The 25641-nt window shown below is 48.5% G+C and overlaps 1 long non-coding RNA gene across 2 annotated transcripts; it reads left to right on the top strand.

The window, feature by feature from the left end:
* Positions 1-1466: 1466 nt before the first annotated feature.
* On the top strand, positions 1467-25071 carry LOC129333748 (uncharacterized). Of its 2 annotated transcripts, XR_008597447.1 has the most exons (4): positions 1467-1714; positions 6677-6889; positions 9264-9443; positions 24340-25071. It is a non-coding gene; the product is annotated as an uncharacterized LOC129333748 (long non-coding RNA). The 2 variants fall into 2 exon arrangements; XR_008597446.1 differs by lacking the exon at positions 9264-9443.
* Positions 25072-25641: the final 570 nt, after the last annotated feature.

Here is a 25641-nt window from a genome sequence, read left to right as displayed (position 1 = left end):
GTTCCTCAAATGTACAGAAAGGTGGGGGGGGCGCGTGCGTGTGAGAGAGAGATGTGGTGATGAATTCTCCAAACCAACAGTAGTAGAACACCTTTTATTAGGAGCCGGTAATAACTCAGGCACGAGTGAGCGAGCTTTTGGCTGTGAATATGGACTGCGGTGGAAGTTTTCTCCTTTCGCCAGACAGCGCAATGCCAAGAGCCCACCCTATTTTTGACATGTACACCCTCGCCTGTCCTTTGCCAGCGAATGATAGAAACGAGTTGACGTTTGCCCTTTTGCTTGGACTGGGCGCTTACGGCTCAGCTGGCCAGCCTGAGTCTTAAGACTTGCCGGTAAATGTTAACATTAGCCGAATGTTAGATCCGGCTGTAATCATATCGGAAAATATACATCCCAGTCATTCGTCGCCTCTCCCCTTCAGCCCGCAGCAGCCTGGTTGATTTTATTCCACTTTGCGTAAAAACCAAAGGAAGTGCTACTGATTCGGGCGTTATCATCACGGCGCGATGTCTCCCTGACGCTGAGATTCAGTGGGGCCAAAAGTTCCAGCCCCAACATCAGGTGGACTGTGGAAAATAGAGATGAGGGGGAGGAGGAGGGGGAGGAGGAGAGCTCAGTCAAGACAACAGATCGGGCAATTTTTTCCCACTCCTTTACAGACTGACTTTTCCATGTAAGGAAATAAATGTGAGAATCCCGTTGTTGTTGCGGTTAATCCCACAAAGGCAGGATAAAGCAGGCACCTCTGAAGAAACGAAAGGGGCGGTGGGGAGACCCCGTCCCCCCTCCCCGGCCGGCTCGCCCTCTGTCCCGCAAGGACACACACGTTGTGAAGCAAAGCGGAAAATGGGCGTTCATTACCACATAAAAGGCCCCCGTCGCGCAGGAGAATGGAGGCCCGGGCCGGGAGCGCTCGGGCGGACAATGGGCCGCGAATGCGCCGCTGCCTCTAACCTGGCCGGCCGCTCCCCTCGCGCCTGGCTCCCATTGTGGGACGATTGTTGGAAACTACTTAGTCGTCTCCCCCTCCGCCGATGCCGGGCGAGCAGAGAGACCTCGACCCGAAAGGCGCGGACAAAGGAGGGCGGAAAGAAAAAAGCAGATCCGGGCCGGTGTGTGTGTGTGTTGTGTGTGTGCCTGCACGTTGTCATTATGTTGCCTGCCACGGGTTCGGAGCCCTCCTTCGCTTTCCTCTCCGCCTTCCCTGATTGGCATCTCCTTGACTCCTTGCTCGGGTGTCTCGGCGGAGGGGGGGGGCTACAAATCGACCCCGCTCTTTGGACCCCCCTTCCTGTTGGTGCTTTAAGTGGCAGCGCTCTGCGAATAAACAAAACCAGTAAACAAATCATCATCAGCATCAACACAAGAACATATCCTAACGCCAAATTCCAGGAGGGCAAACTTTACGCAACACGTCAGACTTGGGTAAATTTACACAGATATTAGGGCCGCTGTGCCTCTGTGTGTGCGTGTGTGTGTGTGAGCGGCTTTCCTAGGTTCCTTTAGAGCCATTGTGCTTAACTGAATTTTATAACGCTGATCGATATCTTGGTAAAATATTCATTTTTAAACTAGCGGGCAGTGAAATCTTTGCTTTGTGCTAAAGTCAACAGTGGCGCCAATAAAGGCAGCGAGGCTTTTCCCGTGGAGTTGCAGACGGCGGGCGGCGGGCCGGGCATCGCCGGTGCGCTCTGCGGCTCCTGGGCACCAGGTAGGGAGTGGGGGCTTGTTATTATTTTTTTTACGGAGGGTGTGCAAGTATTTCTGGGAGGGGGCAGGAGCTGGCCGGAGTCCTGTCCGCTGCGCCTTCTCTTTGGGAATCGGGCCCAGGGAAAACAAGGGCACCCTCCTCCTTGGATTTCACTCTCTTTGGCGTGCTGTGAATCGAACTGAGAGAGCCAGACATCAGCAGGAGAGTTTGAGTTTCAGTACGCAGTACTCCCCCCCCTTTACGTTGGGCTGCCCCATTGCGCCAAGCTGGGGAAGAAACTCTCCTGCCTCCGATTTTCAAAGGGTCTCTTGCTCAGCCAACCAAGATTAGCCTAGTTTGAGAGAGAGGGAGAGAGAACTCAGCCCAGGTAGATTTACTTGGGAGAAAGTGCTGCTGAGTTCAGTAGGGCTCCCAGAAGCATACACGTATGGCTATTGTGGGAAACTCGAGGCAGGAATTCACGGACCTTTGCTCTGATCCAGCCAAGGCACAGAATAGCAGCCGGTGTCCTTTGTACAGGCGACCCTTACCGTCCCGAGCCTTCTGCTTCCCAACGACTTTATTTCCCAGCAGTTGGTGAACAGGCGCTGCCCTCTTTGTTCTTGCAATAAATGCCAAATTGTCCCAGACACCCCCAGGGTGTTTTTTTTAAAAAAAATCTTCAAGCATCCCTTGTCCTATCCCTTGTCCTTTTTAAGGGTGAGGACCTTTAAAAGATCTCGAAGGGCTGGGGAGGGGCGGGGGGACCTGGAACCTTCTTTGCTTAAATGATAAAAAGGGAAACCCCGAAGAAAGCAACTAGAACTGAAAAGGCCACTTTGGTAGATAGCTGGACTTTGGAAGAATGAAACAAACAAAAATGGCCACAGGTCTTGGGCCCAATCCACTGGACATTCTCCTGCGCAAGTGCCCCTCAGAATGAATGGGAACGACACTGCTGCCCTCTTCCCATTCATTCCAGTGAGGCTTGTGCAAAACTTCCAGATAGTGTGCCGTGGAGTTCGGTTCAGGAAAGGACTCGTTCGGAAGTCAGATTGAAATAGGGGCTGAGTCCAAGCTCTGTATGGCGCTTGACGCATTGTGGGTCCAAAATGGCCCTTAATGTTGTTAGTAGCACAAGTTGGTAGGACTAATAGTATAATTTCCCCTATAGAAAGATCGCGCTCTCTCCCCCTCTCTCTCCATCCGTATTCTTTCCTCCATCATCACTGAGATAATTGTATTGAAGTGCTCAATGCAAGTACAAAGAGCAAGATCCAGCCAAAGCACATTTCTGTCTCATAGCCCCTGGGACCTAGAGGTGCTTAATTTTGGCTGAGCGACTCTCCTAGAAAGTGTATAGGCAGCAATAGTACTATTAACAAGGGTGTGTTTTTACTCCAGTCTTTATCTCTGTGCGTTAGACGATTGAAGATGCCAATTTTACAGATATGACAATTGAGGCTCAGGCATAATGATCCCTTTCCAGGCTCAGCTAAGGTTCAAGTATCTCCACTCGTTCAGCTTAGTCAAAACCAAACGAAACCAAAACCTCAATTTCTAAAACACTAAGCAAGAGCTTGCCTTTTTTAATCTAGGAGGATAAGAGGAGAAAAAAAGGAGGAAAGAGGGAAGAGGATAGCAGGTCACCACACGCCTTCTTCGAGGAAGCCAGTCTCCCTTGCTCGGGTGTATATTTGACTTCATGCCTAGCTGAATTTAGCTTGCAAGAAGATCTCTCCACCCCCGTTCTCGATTTATCAAAAGAATGCAGCGTTCCTCTTTTGGCCAGCGGACACCTTCCGTGGGGCCCACAGATTCAGAGAGACGGGAAGCGGTTCCAGGGCTCTTTGCTTGGAGACCGACAGTCAGAGCCTTCGATTCCCCCAGGATGGGGGCCGAGGAGGGAGGGCGACGTGGAGGTGTGTGTGTGGGGGGGGGGGGAGAAGATCCTCCTCTGATTTCCCCCTCCATCTCACTGACGTGACAGCTTATATTTCCCGAACAAGATGGGATCGCAGCAGGAGGCACAGAGAGGCTAATGGTTTTTCAATAATTAATACTCTCTTCGCCCACTAGTAATGCGGCCTCTCGGATTTGTCAATTACTTGTCATTAAACGGGTGTCTATCCACGTCCTTTGATGGAAGGCTGCGGGGAGAAGGGAGAGGGGGGAAGAATCCCCTCCAGCCCCAGCTCCCAAGAAGGCGGCGAGAGCCACGCAGGCAGGCAGCTCTGCCCCCCCCCCATGCCAGGAAGCGAGCGCTTCTAAAGAGATTTAATCTTCCAAATGGGCAATTTTGTGCTTCCGATGCTTATCCTCCTTCCTTCCCGCCTCGCCGGCCTTCGAGAAACAAACAAGTAAATAAACACACACGTCTCCACCCGGGGTCCAGGCAGACATCAAGCTCCAGGTTAGGTTGCCAACTTTTTTCCTCCCCAACTGGCACAGCAACTGCAGCCTGATGCAGAGAAGGCCAATAGCTGAAGCCTTTGCCTGCCAGCTTAAAATTTTGTTAACCAAGCCGTATCTCCTTTCACTGGAAAACGTTTAGAGGAAACAAAATCACCTCTCCTTGTGTGTAATAGGGGTGTAACTGCTAAGGTAACACCAACATGTATACGCATGCGAACCTTTGTGATAGAAGGCTCTCTATGCAGCCCTTGACATAAAGTTATAAGCAAAGGAGAGGGGCGCCTACTCTGAGGAGTTCGTCGTCTATGGGAAGGATCCACCCCAACCGAAGCCCTTGCAAATCTCTTGGATTTCTGGGGACCGATCCAGAGCCCTTTGGAGGGGACTTTGGGAGCTTAGCTCAAGCGGATCAGGTTCGAGGCTTGATCCGCTTCCGGGCTGGGAAAGCGCCCAAATCCTGGCAGGTTGGAGGCAGCCCAATACCCCTTCCTCCCTTGGAAGATCTTCTCCGGCTGGGCTGGGCCCTCCAGCGCGTGTGGGAGGGCAGAGAGCAGAGGTCTCCGGCCGCAGGCGGCTCGCAAAGCATTTCTCCGGGGCAGGGAGGAGGACGGGGGAAATATCGATCGGGAGGAAGAAGGTCCTCCCCAGCCACTCGGCGCTGCATTCCAATGGCGGGGGCAGCGCTGAGTTGCAGAGGAGTCCAGGAGACGCGGCTGGAGGGCGGCCACGAAGGCGCAGGCCGACCCCTCCCGGCCCCCCTGCCTCCCTGCACCCGGGGTGCTTCCGTTGCTGCCTTGCCAAGGCGTCCTGGATGCGATGGAAACACACACACACACCGCAGCTTCACTTCGCGAATTGTGATTCTGGAGGATTTTTTTCTCCTCAGTTGAGCAAAAGGATCCGCTTATAGCCAGCTATCTAACACTCTCGTTTGAAATACCTCTGCCTGGATTTATAAAGACCTTTTCCCACTCCTGGTATGAGAAGAAGGAAGCGTTGACTTTGGAAAGCTCATATCCTGGAAATCCAGTTGGTCTTCAAGGTGCTACCAGACCCGAATCATGCATGCCAACCTGTCTCCCCACCCCCTTCCTCTCCCTTCCGGGAGACCACTGTAAGCTGCCTTTGACCCTCTGTGAACGCCGGGAGAGGTTTGCCCAGGGAATTTATAGGCCGGGGTTATGGTTGCCGTCTGGCCTGGAGAAAAACGTCCTGCCCTTTTAATAGAGGCTTAATGGGGTGTTATTTACCAGGCAGTGCTATTTACTCCCATGCCAAGAAAAGCTTCAGCCACTCATTGCCATTCACTATGCCTGTGTTAAAAGGGACAAGATATTTTTCTGTAGGCCGGCGGCCGATCGATGGCCCTCCCAATTCTCTGTCCCTGAGAACACGAAGGAAGGGGCTGAACCCCTGAGGTTGGATTTCAGTGCTGATCTGGTTGAGGATCGCAGTTTTGGGGAGGGAGACCTTTAGTTCGCAGACAGCCCGAACCTCTACAGGTTTACTCGGAAGTAAATACAGTTTACTAGAACTGGATTTCCTTCCATAGCCCTATAGAGTCACCTTTACTTAGCAGTAAGTCCTGCTGATTTCTGTGGCGCTTAGTCTGCACATTTACTCGGAAGTAATTCCGAATAAACTTCTGAAACTCTGGCTTCCCAGCGGAGATCTTCTTTAGGATTGCGGCCAAATAAGTTCTACTGAAACGTATGCGGTTTTTTTTCTTCCTAACTTGGAAATCTAGGCCTCTGGAATGTAAGAAGGCTCAGGAGTTCTCTCCTTTAGGAACTGGATCAGTGGAACATTAGTTCAATATTCCTCAATTTTTAAGGCTTAAAAAAACTGAATAAAATTGCCTCAAAGGTGACTTTCTCCAAAGTAAAGGTCTGGGGGAAAGGGGGGGGGCTTCTAAACCAGTATATGCAAACGCGTCCTTTTCAGAATACCCTGCGAGCTCTCTTTTCTATCTGCCATTCACAGTTGTTATAGAAGGGCAGAAATCATTTAATTGTGCTGGCCTATTTTCTTCTGCTGCCTTTCTTTACTTCCCTCCCTCCCACCCACCCCAAACCGACACCTCTTTCTCTGTTGTGAGCCTGCTAATGACATGCACCGAGGGGGCTGAAAGACAACCAGACATCAAAGCACAAAGAAAATGACATTTCCCGCACTTTGATAAGAAAGTCACACTCCTAAGGGGTTGGAAACAGACCCGCCCGCCGCTCAGCGCGCTCGCATCTGCCCAAAGATTTGCAAAATGCACGCTTTAGGAATAGGGGACCCCAGAAGACTGCAGAAATCGGGTGTGTGTGTGTGTGTGTCGAACAACACCCCCAAAAACATGTATTGGGGATAATGGAAGCGGCGCGGAAAAGGAGGAGGAGGAGGACACACGCTTGGGGCTGAGATGGGGCTAATTATTGTGAGGGGTAACAAGGCGAAGGAACACCCAAGTCGAACTGAGCCGTCTCCTGGGAGACTGATGGAGACCTATTTTACAAGCTGTAATTCCGCTTTTAGACGAGTGGAAGCTAAAGTCAATTCACACCCTCTTCTTTCTTCCAGAAATATTCCTAATCCTGCCGTTCAAGCGGGGAATTCTCTCCCCACACGCAGAATTAATCTGGAAACTTCGTGGAACCAAGTGTGATAAGAGGGACGGGGTGGGGGAAAGCCACCGCCGATTTAACCCCCACCCCGCAGCAATGCCTTGCCGCCCACTCAGTAAATATTAAACAGGGAGAAGCGTCGTTTGGTGATTTATCGTCCACCGATAAGGTATTTCCTTAACAGATCCATGGGCAGTTTTGTGAAGAAGAAAAAAGAAGCCCCTCGTTTAACAACCCCCCCCCCCCCCCAGTCTCTGCTAGCTGCAGCCCTCGGTTTCGCCTAGTCTGGAAACAGGGATCTGCGATGTTGCCATATCCTTACAGAATCATCAACGAAAAATGAAATTATGTATTTGTATTTTTTTAATTCGGAAACCAAACCAAAACAAAAGAATCCTGCGCAGTTTTGGCATCTTAAATCTCTTCGAAGCCTACAGGAAGCTCGCGCGGGGTCGACCAAGCTTTTGCAAGCTTACTCTTAAATAAAACGCTTTTATTCCAATGTGATTCCACTATGAAGAAAGTTTCATTGAACGCGTTGTACTTACAAGGAAAACCTTTGGGATCGGGTAATATGCTTCCCAAATTCTGTAAACAACATTTGACTAATTTCCTCGAAATATGAAGTGAAATCCGTTAAATCCATTTATTTCGGAATTAAAAAAAAATAAAAAATACCTCAAACTTTTCTTTATGTGGACTCTCTCCAGCCTTTTAAATTTTAGAAACAGGATAGAATCTATATTTTACATTTGTATCAATTGCTTGCTTACTTGATTATGATCAAAGATCAAAAGAAATCATTATATATGTAAGCATATGGATGGATGCATTTAAAAAGTAAGCGCCTCCTTGCATTAATTTCTCTAGCTCCTCATACGAAAATGTAAAATGCAAAACTGCATCAATTTATGAGGAAGGAGCGTGAACCATATTCTGGAGGCAGCTTTGAAGCTGAAGGCATTCCAGTCATTTAAATCGCGATGGACTGTTATTGATACTTTCCTAAATTGTTGCTTATTTAGAATTCAGCTGCCCCCCATCCCCCCATGCAGAAATCTTCCCTGCAAAAGGGGCCATTTACTTTTATAGAACAATGGGTAAAAAGCCAACTGTGCAAGAATGAGAATATTCATTGGACAATAACAGATTAAAATACTCTCAGATTCCAATTCCGCTGCAAGGAAAGACTTTTCTCCCCCGCTCTCTATTCGTTTGGCGTTCGCTTCTCCAGGAGATCTTCCACATCCAACCGAAGAAAATCCCCTGATGAAACTGATACGAAACGCGTAGGACAGAAAAGTCCCAATCCCTTTTTATCAGGGTTGAAATCTATTTTTTTTTAAAACCTGTTCTCCTTCTTGCACCGCGGGCTCTTTGCCCATATTTGTTTGCTGACTTTTCCAGCCGAACTAATCCTGCCCTTGTGCCTTCAACAGCGGGTGCACTTGCCGGTCTATGCAGTGGCCATAGATCGAGGGGGAGAATTGGCAGTCCTATATAGGCGAACTAGGGTGTGGTCCGGGGGTCTCCCAGCTATCCATCTTGCTGCCTTGAAATACACTTGCAGCACGTTTACTCAGCGCGAAGTCCCTACGAGTTTAGTGGGACTGCTTGGTAAGGAAGGTTGCATCTGCAATCTCGTTTGAAAACGAAGCAGTAGCTGGTTTGTTCTGCATCGCCGCTGCCTCCACAACCAGCAGCCCAGCAAGTCTGGTATTTTCTGGGCCATCCACGGGCAGAACTTCGAGTCCAGGGGGGTGGGGGGGTGGCTCAACTGTGAAACTGAGACAAACGAATCTATCTGTTCGTCTATTTCGCGTTGGTTTAATAACAGAACAACATTCGATTTATATACTGCGCTTCAGGACAACTTAACACCCACTCAGACCGGTTAACAAAGTATGTCATTATTATTCCCACAACAACAATCACCCTGTGAGGTGGGTGGGGCTGAGAGAGCTCTGAGAGAGCTGTGACTGACCCAAGGTCACCCAGCTGGCTTCAAGTGGAGGAGTGGGGAATCAAACCCGGCTCTCCAGATTAGAGTTCCGTGCTCTTACACCAAACTGGCTCTAACTGGCTTTAGAGCACTCCTACTGCATGCTTACTCGGAAGAAAACCCATCTCAATACCGCTTACTCCCCAGAAAACAAGCGCGAATCGAGCTGCACGTCGAACCGTGCCTTTTTAAGCTTATTTTCCACTGAGGATGGAGGGGAAAGGTGGGGGAGCAGAAACGCAGCAAGAAGTCTGCTCTTATCTGTCTCAGAGCCCCAGGACTGGTAAAGTTTGCCTCGGGGCTCCTTCTGATCCTGCTATATCTAGCCCAAAGTAACAGCGATCCCTTGATGTTTGGTCAGTGCAGCTTGTTTCCACGTGAGCCCGCCAAGGGCCGAGGCCTTAACAAGGCACACATTTAACAGGGTGGTGTTTTCCTTATTTTGTATTTATTGATGTTTGGAAAATTTGTGACGGCCCATGGCTATAGACAATAAACTCTTTTGGTACTTATTCTGTATTTATTCGTTTGCTGCTTTCAGCGTGCCAAGTTCTTTGCAAATAATTCTTTACCGATGTCAAGAAAAGTGGCCCCGATGCTTCCCATTTTGTCAAGTGTGTGTGGTGTTCGGGTGGATGGCCTCCACTGTTTTCGTGTTTGGGGCGACTCAGTTCACCGAAGGTTGCTTTCAGCCGAAAAGATCTGCTGCTACGAAGTGCAGGTCAGTCACTCACGGATTCTCTGCGGGGTTCTGAGCGGCGATCTATCACTCCATTTACTCAACAGTCGTCCGGTCAAAAGTCAATGGGCTTCTTCAGGAGTAAAGGGGTTGCGGGGCTGAAGGTTTCAGCGGCCGCTCACCCACAGCGGGAACACAGTTGCTTTTTCGAGTTCCAACAACGGGTTAAAACCGCAGCCCTGTTTTGAGACTTGCTGTTGTTGCGAAGATTTAGGGAAGTTTAGCTGGAACGTTTTTAGGATCGTCATGCGCCTCCTTATAACTGGAATTTATAAGAATTTCTGCTATGTAGGAAACTGGGAGTATTTGTTTCCAAAAAACCTGCGCTCCACATCTTAATGTGACCTGATAGTAAGGCTGCCAGGCGGTTGGGTTTCTTTTTTCCTTGCCCTGGCCCCGCTCCAGTCCCATGTCTTCATCAGCAGGCTCAGGGCTTACGCGGGAGAAATATTTTTCTGGTATTCTTTGAAGTGATGTGAAAAGTCCGACTTTCAGATAGTTGCTAAAGGTCCAGGAGAGTTGACAGCGACCTAATTGGCTTTAAAAGTGGCTCGGGATCCTTCGGTTCTGTTATTGGGGCCGCGTGGAGAGTCTCTAGTACAGGAGATAGATCAAGATGGGAAGCCGTGTTAGTCTGTCTGTAGCAGTAGAAAAGAGCAAGAGTCCAGGAACACCTACAAGACTCGCAACATTGAGGTAGGGTATGAGCTTTCGTGAGCCACAGCTCACTTCTTCAGATACCAGACTCACAGAAGCTCATGCCCTACCGCAAATGTCGTGAGTCTTATAGGTGCTCCTGGACTCTTGTTCTTTTTTAAAGGAGGGATTCGATTAATTAGCGCCCATCTGCCAGGCGAGCCACCCGCTTTGCTAGAACTGCACAAGGGCTGGCCTGTGCCCCAAAGGGAGCAGCTGCTGCAACCAGGGACGTGGGTTAAAGCGAGGAGGTCTCATCCTGAGCAGCTTAGAGCAGGGATTTCCGAGTTCCAGAAGCGCCGTTTGGGTCTGAGGGCTCCCCAGCTTCAGCTCTGGAAAGCTCAAAAGCCCTTTAGGACCACAGTAAGATGCCCCGATGCCCTTGGCCCGTCCACTCCAATACTGTCTCTTGCGATTGGCAGCGCTTCTCCTTGGGAGGTTTTGAGGGCAAAGCAGGGGCTTGGTTACTGGGCTAGCCCATCCCCCTTGAGAAAAGAAAGGGAGCTCAAGGGGGGGGGCTCCAATGCGTCGATTTTCGCAGCCTGTAAGGGGTCCGTTTCCACCGGGATTCCCATTAATAAATCCGGAACAACTACCATCGAAGGAGGGGCGGATTCCTATTGACAAATTTTCGTTTTCGCGGCTAAACGAAAGGATGGTTCCTCCTTTGAGCATGCGGAAGAGCACGAGGCGTCCTGTGCAGAAGTGGCTTTGACAGCTTGCTGGCTTGAAGGTTTACTCGGAAGTAAACCCGACTAAACTCAGAGCAGCGCCAAGGCTTTCCGGACCTAAACGGCCTGGAGTGCAAAGGGGACCAAACGGAGAAATCCGGCCTAGGGCTTGGCAGGATTTTGTCTCCGTGAAGTCCACGCCGCATTGGACGGCACCTCTCCCCAGAGGCCTTCGGGGTCCTTTGTGATGCCCTCCTCCCCGCTTTCCTCCCCGGCAGCATCCCAGAAGGCTGCCGGGTCTCCTGCCAGGGCAATCTGTCGCCGATAAGCAGCAGCTCGGTTCTCTCGCTTATCTCGGCTGACATCAAGCCGCTCGACGCCGTTTATCTCAGGTGCCTTTAACCTGCCCTTATCAGCCGGCAGGACTCATTTAGGGAGCTCCGCTCGGTAACCCGAGACGCAGCTCCACTGATTGTCCAAAGCGTCCTTCGCACACACACCCGCCCCCGGCTAGGCTCAGTAAACATCGCCGAGTTTTCTGCCTTCCCCCAGAGCCACTTGCAACGAACACCTCGCCCGTGGAACGACTCCTTCCAGACGCCCAGAGACCTCCGAAGGACTGGGGAGGGGACTGGGGGGCGAGGAGCAGGCAGGCAGGGGGACCTCCGAAGCTGGAAACTCCTCGCCTGCCAAGAGGTGCGAAGTTCGAGGCGCAGAGCGGAGGTCTGGAGTTTACTTTCAGGCCGCCGGTTTAGAAAGAAAACGTTGACATCTAGATTTTTTAAAAAATATTTTATTTATTTATTTTTGCAAAAGTGGAGGTGGTTGGAACACGCCAGAGGGCTCTCCAGGGCCGGCAGGCTCAATCCTGCACCCCCTTGCCTATTGCCTTCGAAGGGCCTTAAGAACACAGCAAGCGCATTGTCAAGATAAGGCCCGACCCAGCCTCATTTTTCAACACTGAAAGCTAAAAAAAATCCCAAAAACACTCCCCCCACCCCCACCCCAAGCAACACTGTATTGTCGGGTCGTGCGGATCTCGAAGTAGGGTTGGCAACCAATTAAACATTTTGATTAATTAATCTTTTAAGCTGATCATCGATCGATTTGCATATCCTCGGAATCGCAGCATGGGAGCTTTTTAATGGTGGGTATTATTAATGATGGGGGAGGAACAGCTTCGACTTCTAAAATCCATTCTGTTCCACGGAAGAAGTCATTTTAATATCTTCTTTCCCCTTCTTCCTGGAAGGGACTCGTCAGCGCCGCCCGGCCCCCTCCAAGGCACGCTCCATCCCCAGGCCTGCAGCTTCCCGTTTTCACTTTCCTTCCAGGTTTTTAAAGTCAGCCGCGCACGTAGGGCCTGGGGTGTTTACTTGGAAGTAAGCCCGGCTGAGCTGCTCTCTCCTAGGTGTGTTTCGGGTTGCAGACACCCTCGATTAATCTACCCCTTTCAGCAGCTGAGACAGATTCTGAACGGACCCTTACTTGTGAGTAAAGCTCCTGGAAATCTGAGGGGCTGCAGAACAAACGCAGGCAGATGCGGCTGTCCAAACTGTCGAAAAATCAGGGGGATTTTTAAAAACTGAATTCTCCTGCATTGGTTCGGCTCCTCGGAACTGGGTTTTTGGAAAAACCGCTGGCAGCTTCGGACGCAAAACTCCGAGAACAAGCCCGGTTTGGCTTTCTGAACGGTTAGAAAGCAGCGGTGCAACTAAGAGTAACTGCTCCGTCTTCTTGAGCAAGTCTCACGGAGGAAGTCGGGGGCGGAACATGCGTATGATCTGGTGGGAATCTGATCCTCGGAGCGAGGTCAGACTTACTGGGCGATCTGAATACGGAGGTAGGCGGCATGTCTGCCAAACACGTTTCCCAGTTTGGAAACCCCCTTCCGGCTCCAGCTAGACGCTTCTTCTCCCAGCTCCAGGAAAAATGGACGGGAGATGTTGGGTGCAGAATTGGGAGCAACCAACAGAAGGCCAGAGAGGTCGTGGATCCTCCAGTAGCGGGGAGTTCCGCTGTCCACGCCCACCTGTGATCGGCTTTCTTTATACAGAGGACTAAATAGGCCAGATGCTTCAACGCTAGACGAAGGCTGAAATCCTACGCATGTTGGAGACAGCCGCTTGGAAGACAGAAGGACTTACTGCATAGGATCGCATAGTTATGCGTGTCCAGGGTCCTGGCTAGAGGTTATGGGAAACAAGTCCAACTGAATTCCATGTGACTGGCTACCATGGTGGAAGGAATTCCAACTCTGCAGGGGCCTGAGGACGTAGCTCTCAACCCAACCTCATGAGATCTAGCACCATGTGCCACTTGTGCAAAATAAGAACTGGAAACTAGATCTGCTGAATAGCTCGCCTGTACAGCAAATAAGCAGAAATGACACATTTTTACTATTTTACTTCTGCGGAACTCAAGAAGGTGCTACGAACTGAGAATCACGTGGTAGGGTTAAATAAGTCCCCAACGATAATAACTAGGTAGGCTTGGTGACCCACCCTTAAAAAAAAAAATCTATATAGCTATGCCGAGCTTGCAAACAGAGGGCTATGATATAGTAGGAATGACTGAGACTTGGTGGGATGATTCCCATAGCTGGAGTGTGGTAGTGGATGGGTACAAGGTGTTCAAGAAAAACCGGAAGGGTAGAAGAGGAGGCAGAGTGGCATTGTATGTAAGGAAAGAGCTTGATTGTCAGCAAGTGCTGGAGAATGTGGTTGACATCCCAGTGGAAAGTATATGGGTGGAAATAAGGGGAGGAAGGACAAAGGGCATTGTTGTTGGAGTCTGCTACAGACCACCTGACCAGGGAGAGGAGATGGATGCTGCATCCTTGAACAGATTGGTAGAGTATCCAGACATCAGAACCTTATAATTATGGGTGACTTCAACTTCACCAATCTGTGCTTGAAGATAAGCTCAGCAAAGCGACAAGACTCATGCAAATTCCTGACCATACTAGACTAAATAGTAACCAACAGGGAAGAACTGGTAGATGAGATGAAGGCGTTGGGGACCTTGGGGGGAAGTGACCATGTCCTCCTTGAATTCCAGTTGCTGTGGGGGGCCAAGGAAGTTCGTAGCCAGACTCGTAGGTTAGATTTTCGTAGGGCCAACTTTGATTAACTCAGAGGCTTGATGAGAGTCATTCTGTCAGGGAGTGTGCTGGAAGGGAAAGGAGCGAGTGAAGGGTGGGCCCTTCTCAAACATGAGCTTTTGCAAGCTCAAGCCCTCACTATCCCAGCAAGATGGAAACATGGTAAGGGCTCCAAGAAACCAATGTGGATGTACAGAGAGCTCCAGAATAAGCTAAGGGAGAAAAAGGAAATGTTCAGGAAATGGAGAGAAGGACAGACCTCTAAAGAGGAGTATATGAGGGTTACTAGGCACTGCAGATCAGCCATCAGAGAGGCCAAAGCTCAGTACGAGCTGGGTCTGGCCAGGAGGGCTCGCTACAATAAGAAAAACTTCTGCAGATATGTGAGAAGCAAACGCAAGTTAAATGAGGCAATTGGACCGCTGTTGGGAGTAGATGGAGAAACTCTGATGCAGGACAGAGAAAAAGCAGACAGACGTTTCTGCCTCTGTTTTCTCCCTGAAGAACTTGAGCCCATCTAGAGATGGTGGTAGACACGAGAGGACACCTGGGGGGCTAGTTGACATTGACAGAGAGGTAGTGGAGAGGCACCTGGCTGCACTGGATGAATACAAATCCCCTGGGCCGGATGGGGTGCACCCAAGAGTGCTAAAAGAACATTCTAGAGAACTTGCAGAACCTCTGTCCATCAACTTCAAGGCCTCCTGGAGGACTGGGGATGTGCCACAAGATTGGAGAAGAGTGAATGTTATCCCAATCTTTAAGAAAGGGAAGAAGGATGGCCCAGGAAACTACAGGCCGGTCAGTCTGACTTCTGTTGCTGGGAAGATATTAGAGCAGTTTTAAAAGGGATCGATCTGTAAGCATCTGAAGGACCGCTTAGTGGTCTGGGGAAATCAACATGGTTTTGATCCCAACAGATCTTGTCAGTCCAAACTGGTTTCCTTCTTTGAACAAATGACAGCTTACGGGATCGTGGAAACTCTTCTTGATGTGATTTACCTGGATTTCAGTAAAGCTTTTGATAAGGTTCCCTATGACATTCTAATGGGTAAACTGGAAGACTGTGGAGTGGACTATAGGACAGTTCAGTGGATAGGGAACTGGTTAGAGGACTGCACCCAAAGAGTGGTGGTCAGCGGCGTTTCATCAGATTGGAGGGAGGTGTCCAGTGGGGTGCCACAGGGCTCGGTTTGGGGCCTGTTACTTTTCAATATTTTTATCAATGATCTGGATGAAGGGGTAAACGGGCTGCTCATTAAATTTGCTGATGATACCAAACTGGAAGGAGTGTCAAACACCCAAGAAGATAGATTTAAAATTCAACAAGACCTGAATACTCTGCTGAAGTGGGTGGTTGTGAACAGGATGCAATTCAACATAGATAAGTGCACAGTATTACATCTGGGCCACAAAAATGTGAAGCACAAATACAGGATGAGGGATACACTTCTGGGTAGCAGGGTATGCGAAAGAGATCTTGGAGTAAGAGTGGATTGTAAACTAAATATGAGCAGTCAGTGTGGTGCGGTGGTAAAAAAGGCAAACTCAGTCTTGGGTTGTATCAAAAGGGCCATTGCATCAAAATCGCAGGTGGTCATAATCCCTCTCTATACTGCCTTGGTCAGGCCGCACCTGGAGTATTGTGTGCAGTTCTGGAGGCCTCACTTCAAAAAGGATGTGGACAAAATTGAGAGGGTGCAGAAGAGAGCGACGAGAATGATCAGGGGTCTGGACTGGAGACTGAGCCCTAGGAGGAAAGGCTGAAGGCCTTGGGAATATTTAGTTTGGAGAAGAGGAGATTGAGGGGGGACATGATTGCTCTCTTTAAATATTTGAAAGGCTGCCATTTGGAGGAGGGCAAGGAGCTGTTCCAGTTGGCAGCAGAGGGTAGGACCCGAAGCAATGGGCTTAAATTACATGCACAAATTACATGCACATGCTGGATATTAGGAAAAACTAATGGGAGAAAAGTATGATACCCCTGAAACCAGCTCCTGGGTATGTTTACTCAGAAGTAAGTGGCTCTGAATTCTAGGGCATTTCAGCCAAGCCAGTACCCTCAATACTTCTGCTTTGAGTACTGAGAGGCATCGGGCCTGGCTTTTGGAAGCCACCGGGAAAGCAAGTGAAGGTGAATCCTTGGTTCTTTGCAGCTGGAGCGCCTCGCAGAAGGCCGAGGGCTTTAAGGATGTGCTCCGTCTTGCAAAAGTATTTTTGCAGGTGGAGCCTGCTGATAGCAGCACTGGCAGCTTTGGGAGGTGATTCTGGAAGCGCCCTTCCCCCTCCCAACTTGCTCAGGGCTGGTGGACGCAGGCGGGGAGCCACTGCCGGGTGCGGTGTTGACACTGGAACCCAAGCATGAAATTGAATCTTAACAAAAGGCTTTATATATATATATATATATATATAAAATGAGGCTCAAGTCAGACCGACTCCCTCGGTAAAGCTAGTACGTGCTACCTTGTGCTGCCTGCTGTCTAATGTCAGTCCTAGAACTGCTTATGTTCTGTTTCAGCATTTCTTCAGCTCAATGTTGGATTCCTGCTAATGCTCTGTCTTTGTAAACTTGTGTTTATTTACCCTATGGCATTGTTTATTGAGATGACCTTGATATTGACTGTACCAATCTCACATTGTGTAATCAGCCTTGAGTCTCAGTGAGAAGGGTGGACAATAAATAAACAAATAAAGCACATTTAAAACGACACTCTTAGGGTGGGAGTGAATCGCAATGGGCTTACTTCGGACCCCAGTATAGGGAAAGGGTGCAGGCCTCATTGGTTTCAATAGAAGAGACTGAAGGGGGGGGGGCTGGAGAGAAATCTGGTCTCTGAGTAGGCCCCGAGTGCGCTGCAACGAATCTTCCAGGCAGGCTCCTAGTCATGTCCTTCTAGGGTTTTCCCTGAGCGTATTTTTCCTGCAGGCCTGAGGCAAGAGTCCCTGCGCAAAAGTGACAGAGAAGGCCCGTTTTAAATCGTGGGCATAGGTGTAAACTACGGGGGGGGGGCTGAGGAGCTCGAGACCCCCCCGGATTTGGCCAGAGGGGGCTGAGCCCCCCGGCAACCAGTGAAGTATATGGGGGCTGAGGGGCTCAAGCCCCCTCAGATTGGCCAGGGGAGCAAGCAGTGACAAACTCACAGGAGGGACTCAGTTACAATGGCAGATGAAGCACAGGACTGTCCACCCTTCCTATTGTATCATATTACAATTTCCATTATTCTTTGGGGCTTTGTTCCTGTTTTTTGCTCTTATGTATTTCTGTGTTTATTAAGAATTTATAGTTTTAAAAAGGAGTTGCAGTTTATATAAACAATTTACAAATAAATGTTACAGAAGAATTAAGATACTCTGATGGAAAATATATGATTTTGAAAATCAGGCTTCTGGAAGGCAAGATTTACACACTAGCAACAATATATGCACCAAACAATGCAAGAGAAAAAAAGTTATGAAAATGTTTTCCAATCCATTTTTGATTTTCAAGAAGATAATGATCTTCAGAGACATGAACGTGGTAATGAATCTAAAAAAAAGATAGGTGAAAAAAAACCAAGGAAGGCAAACTTCCCAAAAATGTGTTTAATTATATGGAAATGTTACAAGTGGAAGATGCTTAGAGGATAAAAAATCTGAATACTGGTGGAGGCTATACTTTCTTTTCTGACAGACACCAAACACATTCAAGGATTGATATGTGCTAGATATTTTAAAAAACAGAGTTATTTATATTGTTTACTCTTTGTTTTCTTTTTCTTTTGATATAATTATAATTGTGCTATCGTTTTTATTTTATTTTCTCTGTTCTGCTTATATTTATAAAAATACATTTTATATTAAATAAGAATTTATACACTGCCTTAAAATATCTATGGCTATGGCTCACACTAAATAGCTTAGTCCTTAACCCTGGCTGGCTGCACCCACTTTCAATGTAGCAAGGGTCAGATTGCAAGGCCTCCATTGGACATAATTGCAACATAATTGCTTGGCTCCAATTTACATTTGGAAAACAAAACAATGGTCCACAGACTGGAAACGTTCAGTCTACATTACAATTCCCCAAAAAAGGGATGCCAAAGAGAACAGCAACTATCGAACTATCATGTTAATTTCCCATGCAGCCAAAGTGATGCTCAAAATTCTACCGTAAAGACTGTCACCATATATGGAATGAGAAATGCTGGATTTCAAGCTGGTTTCAGAAAAGGAAGAGGCACCAGAGATCATGTTGCAAATTGATTATGGCTAATGGAATGTACCAGGGAATTCTAGGAGAAAATCAGCCTGTGTTTTATAGATTACAGCAAAGTTTTTGTCTGTGTGGATCATGAAAAGCTATAGAGATGGTTAAAAGAAATGAGTGTGCCACAACATCTGATTGTTTTGATGTACAACCAGTACTCTGGACAAGAGGCTACTGTCAAGACAGAATATGGGGAAACAGAATGGTTTCCAATTGGTAAAGGTGCCAGACAAGGATGCATATTATCTCCTTACCTGTTTAACCTCTATGCAGAGCATATCATAAAGAAAGCTGGATTAGCTCTAGAAGGTGGAGTGAAAATTGGTGGAACATTAACAGTTTGAAATATGCAGATGACACCATGTAACTGCCAGAAAATAGTGAAGACTTGAAATGACTATGATGAAGGTTAAAGGAGAAAGCACCAGAGCAGGATTACAACTGAAAATCAAGAAGACAAAAGTAATGACTACTGAGGAATCACACAATTTTAAAGTTGAGAATGAGGAAACTGAAATTGTCCAAGATTTTTTATTCCTTGGCTCAATCATCAACTAACAGGGAGACTGCAATGAAGAACTAACGAGATTGAAACTTGGAAGAGCAGCTGTGAGGGAGCTAGAGAAGATCCCTAAAGATTAAGATGTCTGTCTGGGAACCAAGATCAAGATAATCCAAACTGTGGTATTCCCCATTACTATGTTTGGATGTGAAAGTTGGAGAGTGAAGAAAGCTGACAGGAAGAAAATTGATTCATTTGAAATGTGGTGCTGGAGGAGAGTTTTGCGGATACCATGGGCAGCCAGAAAGTCAAATAAGTGAATACTAGATCAAATCAAGCCTGAATTCTCCCTAGAGGCTAAAATGACAAAACTGAGGCTATTGTACTTTGGTCACATCATGAGAAGACAAGATTCTCTGGAAAAGTCAATAATGCTAGGAAAAGTGGAAGGCAGTAGGCAAAGGGGAAGACCTAAAACGAGATGGCTTGACTCAGTAAAAGAAGCCTTGCCCTCCAGTTTGCAGGATCAAGACTCTTGTAAATGAGCGTCCAGGAAAACTTAAGAAATGTTCCTCTACAGGCTTTTCTGTGTTGACTTTCATAGTGTCAATTTTGTGACCATTAGTTTTATCCTATACCCATGGTATGTATATTTGTAGATCTTAAAGTGACTGTCCTAAAAGCGAATTTCAAAAACAGGACACAGCAGAAGATCACTGAGATACCACTATAACCACTGGCCAACTCCCACCTTTTTCTAGGTTTGGCCCAGCCGGGGGGGCATTGTTAGGGGGGTCCCCATGAGTGTCCAGGTCCCCCTAAAATTGCGAGGAGCCCCTCTTTAAATCCCCCATAGCTCCGCCTCCATAGATGGTGGCAATGGAAGCCCCTCCCTGTGATGTCATTGGCTCCTCCCTATGATGTCACTGGGCCCCCAGTTCTTTTAAGGATCGGATATAGCAATGCCTCTGGCCCAGCCCCAGCCCCCCCCCCCCCGAAATTGGAATGTCTACGCCCCTGATCGTGGGTGTATATTTTAGCGGCTGTGCTTCGTATATTCCTATTTGGATGGGGGGGGGGGCAGAGCGATCCGTCTGTCTTTTCCTGGATGTGCCTGGAAAGCTTAGGACGAAGGAACGCAGAGGCCAGACCGGCCTGCCGTGGCTTTTCTTTATGGGGTTTGATCGCGTTGCAATTCGAACGGCCGAAATGCCAAGTCGTTTTCCAAACCGGACCCCAGTGCAGTAGGGAAGAGGGGCGCAGATTGCCCGGACGAGTTAGGAATGCAACCACATGCCACAGGCTATTGAGAGTATCTCAGAAAGAACGCCGATTTTTGTCTTTCTTTCTAGAGAGATTCCATTGCATGTACAGGATGCGACCGCGGAGTTGGAGGGAGCCTTCCGCTTCCGCGAAGTGCCCAGAGATATTCTCCTTGGGCCCGGGTTTTGAGAAGAAATCCCAGGCTCCAAGGAAACTGAATCCTCAGGCGTGAAAATTATTCCTCGCGTTCCCCTGACATACGGCCATTCATTTCCCTGACATTCGTTTCCCCACCAGCCTCACGAAAAAGTCCCAAACTGGCCACCTCACGGAAGTTGCAGGAACCGCTCTGGGTGGGCTTTTTCTTCCGAGCAGGCGGGGCTCTCTGTTCAACAGCGGCAAACCGTCCCAAATGTTTTCCCCACCCTGAAATCATAGGGGTTCACTGTCAAGACCACGCCCCTTTCCCCGAGTTGCATTTCGTGGGCTTCCTTGAAGATTCGTTTAGGACCTCAGAGAATTCGTGAATAATCATGTAATTGAATCAATGCGGCGCTCCGAGCGTCCTTCGCACTTAGCTCAGGCGCTCCCAGTCCTTTGCGGAAGACACAAAATCCCCTCTTCCCTTGACTTACCTACTAACTCCTCTCTGTGTCCGCATGTGTGAAAGGGAGAGGACGGGAAATTAAAATTTCGTTTTAATAAAGAACACTAGACAATTCACCCTATGATTAATGGAGAATTTACTCGATTAAGTTGGCATACATCTGCCTCTCAATAAAACCCGCTTTTGGTAGAATAAAATCTTGTTTCGGGCGAAGCAGGTTGTAGACAACCTTAAACGATCTGGGACCCGAGGTTTTTTTGTACTAAAATTAACTGGGATTTCTTAACAATGGACTTCTGGATGAAGTCAAGGAGACCTTAATGGAACGAGTTTTCATCCATTAATCTACTGAACAATGCAATGCAATGAACAAGGGGAATGCACAAATATTTATTATACTTATACACCGCTTTCCTCACCAGTGGGAACCCAAAGCTGACCCTAGACCGGTCCTCCAACCTTTACACTACGCTGTGCAAAGGTGTTATTACAAAGATAAGATCATTTCCGCTTATGCTGAATTGGTTATCCTCATAAATAGTGGTATAGGAAGGCCGGTATGGGAAGGACAGGAAAGCAGGAAAAACCGTTGTAATTGTTGAACTGTCACGAAACTGTCCCCAACGTTCCCCACCCGGGACAAGGCACAGGCAGTTCTCCCGAGCAAGCCGTGAACGGGAAGCGACCGAAAAGCTGGAGGACTGCTGAGGCGTGCGCAAGAGATCTTCTCGGAGGCTTGAAAAGCAAAGCACAACAAAAACACTGCGGGCATTTTACCATTCCTCCGAAATAACACAACACCACCTACAAGCTTCCTATTTATGATTGTGCTTTGCTCAGGGAACGTCCCAGCTGTTGATTGTATTTTCTATTTTCACTTGCACTGTGTGATCCGCCTTGGATCTCAAACAGATGATGGTGACGATGATGATGGTGGTGGTGGTGGTGAAGAGTGCCCTCGAGTCATAGCTGACTTATGGCGACTCTTGGTGGGGTTTTCACGGCAAGAGGTTAACAGAGGTGGTCTGCCATTACCAGCCTCTGCAACCCTGGTTTTCACTGGAGGTCTCCCATCCAATTCCTAACCAAGGCCGACCCTGTTTAGCTTCTAAGATCTGACAAGATCAGGCTCACCAGGGCTATCCAGGTCAGGGCAATAATAATAATACATCTTTACTACTACTACTACTACTACTACTATTATTATTATTTAGTGCGGAGGACTGTGTTTCTTTTCATATCCCTCTCTCAAGTTATGCAGGTTTGGGGGCGGGGGGGCGGGCGGGCAGGGCGGGCAGAGAGAGACAGAAAGAAAGAGTCTTTTCTCTTGGACTCGTCTTGATTTCTCTTAACTGGCCCCCGGAGAGCCGCTCTTGTTCCCAAGCCTGTTAAACGGCGACAGTGAATGACGGTCGAGTTTAATTTAATTTGCCCGCCTCCGCCTGGCTTCAACCACATCGTTAATCTTTTCTCTGCATGGCCGCGTCCTCACCCGGGCAGCTCGGTGGCCGCCTCTCGCCTGGGCCCCCTTCTGCCAATGGAAGGGTCTTTCCATGCCAGCCCATTGCTTTCCTCGCGTGTCCTGGCAGCAGCTTGCAACACGCTCGTTTGGCACGCGGGGAGATTTTTATGCGGCAGAGAGAAGCATTTAGCCTTGTGAGAATGCTGGTGGCGAAGGGGCCCGGCCCGGAAACAGCCAGTGGGCAGCACCAAGTCTGCGCAGCCAACGAGCCTCCATAACAGATCTTCGTAGCGTGGCTACGAAGATCAAACCAAAGGGGGGGTCGAGGTCCGCAGAGGGTCTACGAACTTGCGCTGCTGGAGCAGAGAAGAATAGTGCGAAGAACCAGTTCCAGTCCGTTCAGATTGGCAACAGAGGGGCACTTTGGCACCACCCAAGGGGCGTGTTTTAAGACAGAAAGGAGGGATGGAGAACGCCCTTGCTTACCCCGAGGTAATTGCCCGGGATGGCCTTGTAGCCTGGGGGATCTGTTCCTATTGCTGGTTTAGAATTCACCTAACCCACGAAAGGGCCACTAAACCCTTTCTTTCCCCACCCATGGCTTTGCGGCACCTGGTGACAGCTACTAGCCAGATGCCCCTGAGAGTCATAAGCACGGCATAAAATGATGATCACCCCCTTCTTATTTGCCCCTGATATTTAGAGGTACACTGAGTTGCCCTTTTTGTACCTCGGAGAATAGACTTCGATCAGCTTCCTTGGTTTATTTGTTTTTAAAACTATCATCCTCACAACCACACGGTTTGGAATGGTAGCTAAACATCTGCAAGCGATCTTGGCTGCACCAGTTCCTTTTCTATTGTTCCTCCCCCCCCCTCCTGGAGGAGTGTTGGTGAATGAAAGCAAGCCCAATTTAGTTTCCCAACCCATCCATGGTGGAAAGATCTCTCCCGCTCTCAAAAAGTGTCTCAGGTCCCTTTTTTGTTTTATTATTTATTTAGGGCTTTTATATCCCTCCTTTTCGCGGAGCTCAGGGTGGGTTACATCACCCATCCTCCTTTCATCAGTTTACCCTCGGCCAACCCTGTGAGGTAGATTCGGCAGAGAGAGAGACTCCAGGGTCATATTACACCCATTTTGCAGCAGCTGCACTGGCTCCCCATCGAATTCCGGATTGGGTTCAAGATTTTGGTTTTAACCTTTAAAGCCCTAAACGAACTGGGACCAGCATACTTGCTGACCGTCTCTCCCTGTATGTACCCCGAGAGCATTAAGATCAGCAAACAAGAACTTACTGGTGTCCCCGGCCCCAGGGAGGCCTGGCTGGCCTCCACCAGGGACAGGGCCTTTTCAGTCCACCGAACCGGGTAGAACTCTGCCTGAGGACACCCACCTGCCAGGATCTTATATCCTTTCAGTGGGCCTGTAAGACAGAGATGTTCCACCAGGAGAAAGGTTGAGGCCAGTCTTTCATCCTTTAGGAGCCTTCCTACTGGTCTCCCGCCAGGAGGGCAACATAACCATCCGCCTTCCTATAAGCACAGTCACCAGTGTATTATAAACTGTGCCCCACCCCACCCCTTTGTTCTGCTTGTTTTTATCACTTTTGGGGAAATTGGAAGGGGGCACCATCTTTGTATTTTTTCTGGTGTTTTCTGGTTTTAAATGTAATTATATATGTTTTAATGCTCATTGAGCATTTTATTGTAACCGCCTTGAGCCCGTTCACCGAGAGGGTGGGCTAGAAATAGAATAAATAAATAAATTCATCCAGCTTCTACGGCCCTGTGAGGATTTGAACCTGGGTCTCCCAGACCTACCCTCTAACCATTACACCAAACCCTTGTTCTTCCAAGCAGCGAGGAGGCACGTTGATAAACAGTCCTACCTATTCTCACTCAACCAAGGCATAGGAACGGATACTAAATACTAATCTGTGTATCAACACCATCAAAATCATCAACTTCTGCAGCAAGGTGTTTCAGGGCTTTAGGATGCATTTCCCTGGACCTTTCAGACCAGTTCAGCCGATGCTCGCCACTCCTAAATCCCGAGGCGCCCCACCTGCCCCACTCGCCCCCTTGAAACCTACGGGGTTTGAAAGTGCGTAATCTGGGCGGAATCGCACCTCTTCTTTCTCTTTCCGGGGAGTCGGCTTTTCCCGGGAGAGCTCCTCATGTCTGGGCTCTCTGGTCCGGCGCTTCCGGAGAAAGACGCTCTTCCAAAAATTGATTCCTGTTCCCTTCTCACTGTTCCTTCTGCGGAGGAAAAATGCTCTTTCGATCCATCCGAACGTCAACTTTCGGGTGTTTTTTTTTCTCTCTGCAGGAACTTCTCTGGTGAGATTGCCCGGCCTCCTCTCGAGAAATTAAAGGGAAGCGGAAATTTGACCAGCCCGAAAAAGTAATCAGATGCGGACGGAACTAAGATCGACCACTTTATTGCCCTCTGGCCAGTCTCTGGGCCCCAGAGATGGATGCGGCAAGCTGCGCTTCGCCTCCAGTGCAGCGGCGTCCCGGGAAATTGACATTCTTGTCGCTCGCCTTTGTCTGATTTCAAAGCAAACAGAGGGAATTCGGATCCCGCCGGCGCTTCGGGACTCCGACACTTCCCGATCGTGTCTAGGCTTTGTTTCGAACCGCGGGGCGTTAATCCTGTAAACGCGGTTTAATTAGCGGGAAGCTAATTGCCACCCGCACTCGTTCATCTTGTTAGCAATTGGCCTGACATTCCCGAACCGTTCTCTGTCCTACTCCCCATTGAGAGAGGTAAAAAACTAGGCATGGGCTTGTATTTCGCTCATATTTGCACATGTACCGTTGAACCAAGACTGAAACATGTAAAACCAACTTATTAGTCAGCATCCTGTAGTGTCAGGCTAGGATCTGGGAGACCCAGGTTCGAATCCTCCTCTGCCATGGAAGATTGCCGGGCAGCTTTGCTAGTTACACATTCTCAGCCGAACTTACTTCACAGGGCTGTTTGTGAGGATAAAACGAAGGAAAGGAGAAAGATGTAAACCTTTGAAAGCGGGGAATAAATGAAATAAATAAACTTGTGGTGCTGACTATACATCGGGATGGACTGACCAGTTTTGCTAATTCTCTGTCTTTGATTTTTTTAAAATCTTAAAACACCCTTAGCTTCTTAAATGTACACAGCATGCCAAGATCTCTTAATAGTTAAGACGGAATTAATCCTAGTTAAAGGGATCTAAGGCATACCCTCTAGCTGAAGAACACAAGAAATGGCTCCTTGGATCAAAAGCCCACAGCCAAATATTTTGTAGGGAGGGGCCTTATGGACAGAAGGGGGATGGAGAATCACTAAGGAGAAGCCAGCAAAAGAACAAAGACAACCATCAAAGATAATCAGAAACCAAAATATTCAAAAACCAGTGGGGGTACATTTTAACCTTTCAGGACTTTCAGTTGCTGACCTAAAAGTAGCAGTTATCCTGCAGAGGAATTTCAAAGGGAGGTTAGAAAGAGAGACTGCTGAATTGCAACTGATAATGAAGCTCAAGACAGTGCAGCCACCTGGACTGAATTGAGACCTAGGCTTCCTGTCTCATTCCCAGTTCTGATTTCTCCACACCCACCACCCCTCTGCATACCCCATCCTATTCCA

Source organism: Eublepharis macularius, chromosome 7 (genome assembly GCF_028583425.1).
Source record: "Eublepharis macularius isolate TG4126 chromosome 7, MPM_Emac_v1.0, whole genome shotgun sequence".
In the NCBI taxonomy this organism is placed as follows: domain Eukaryota; kingdom Metazoa; phylum Chordata; class Lepidosauria; order Squamata; family Eublepharidae; genus Eublepharis; species Eublepharis macularius.
This window is presented reverse-complemented; position numbering and strand designations above follow the sequence as displayed.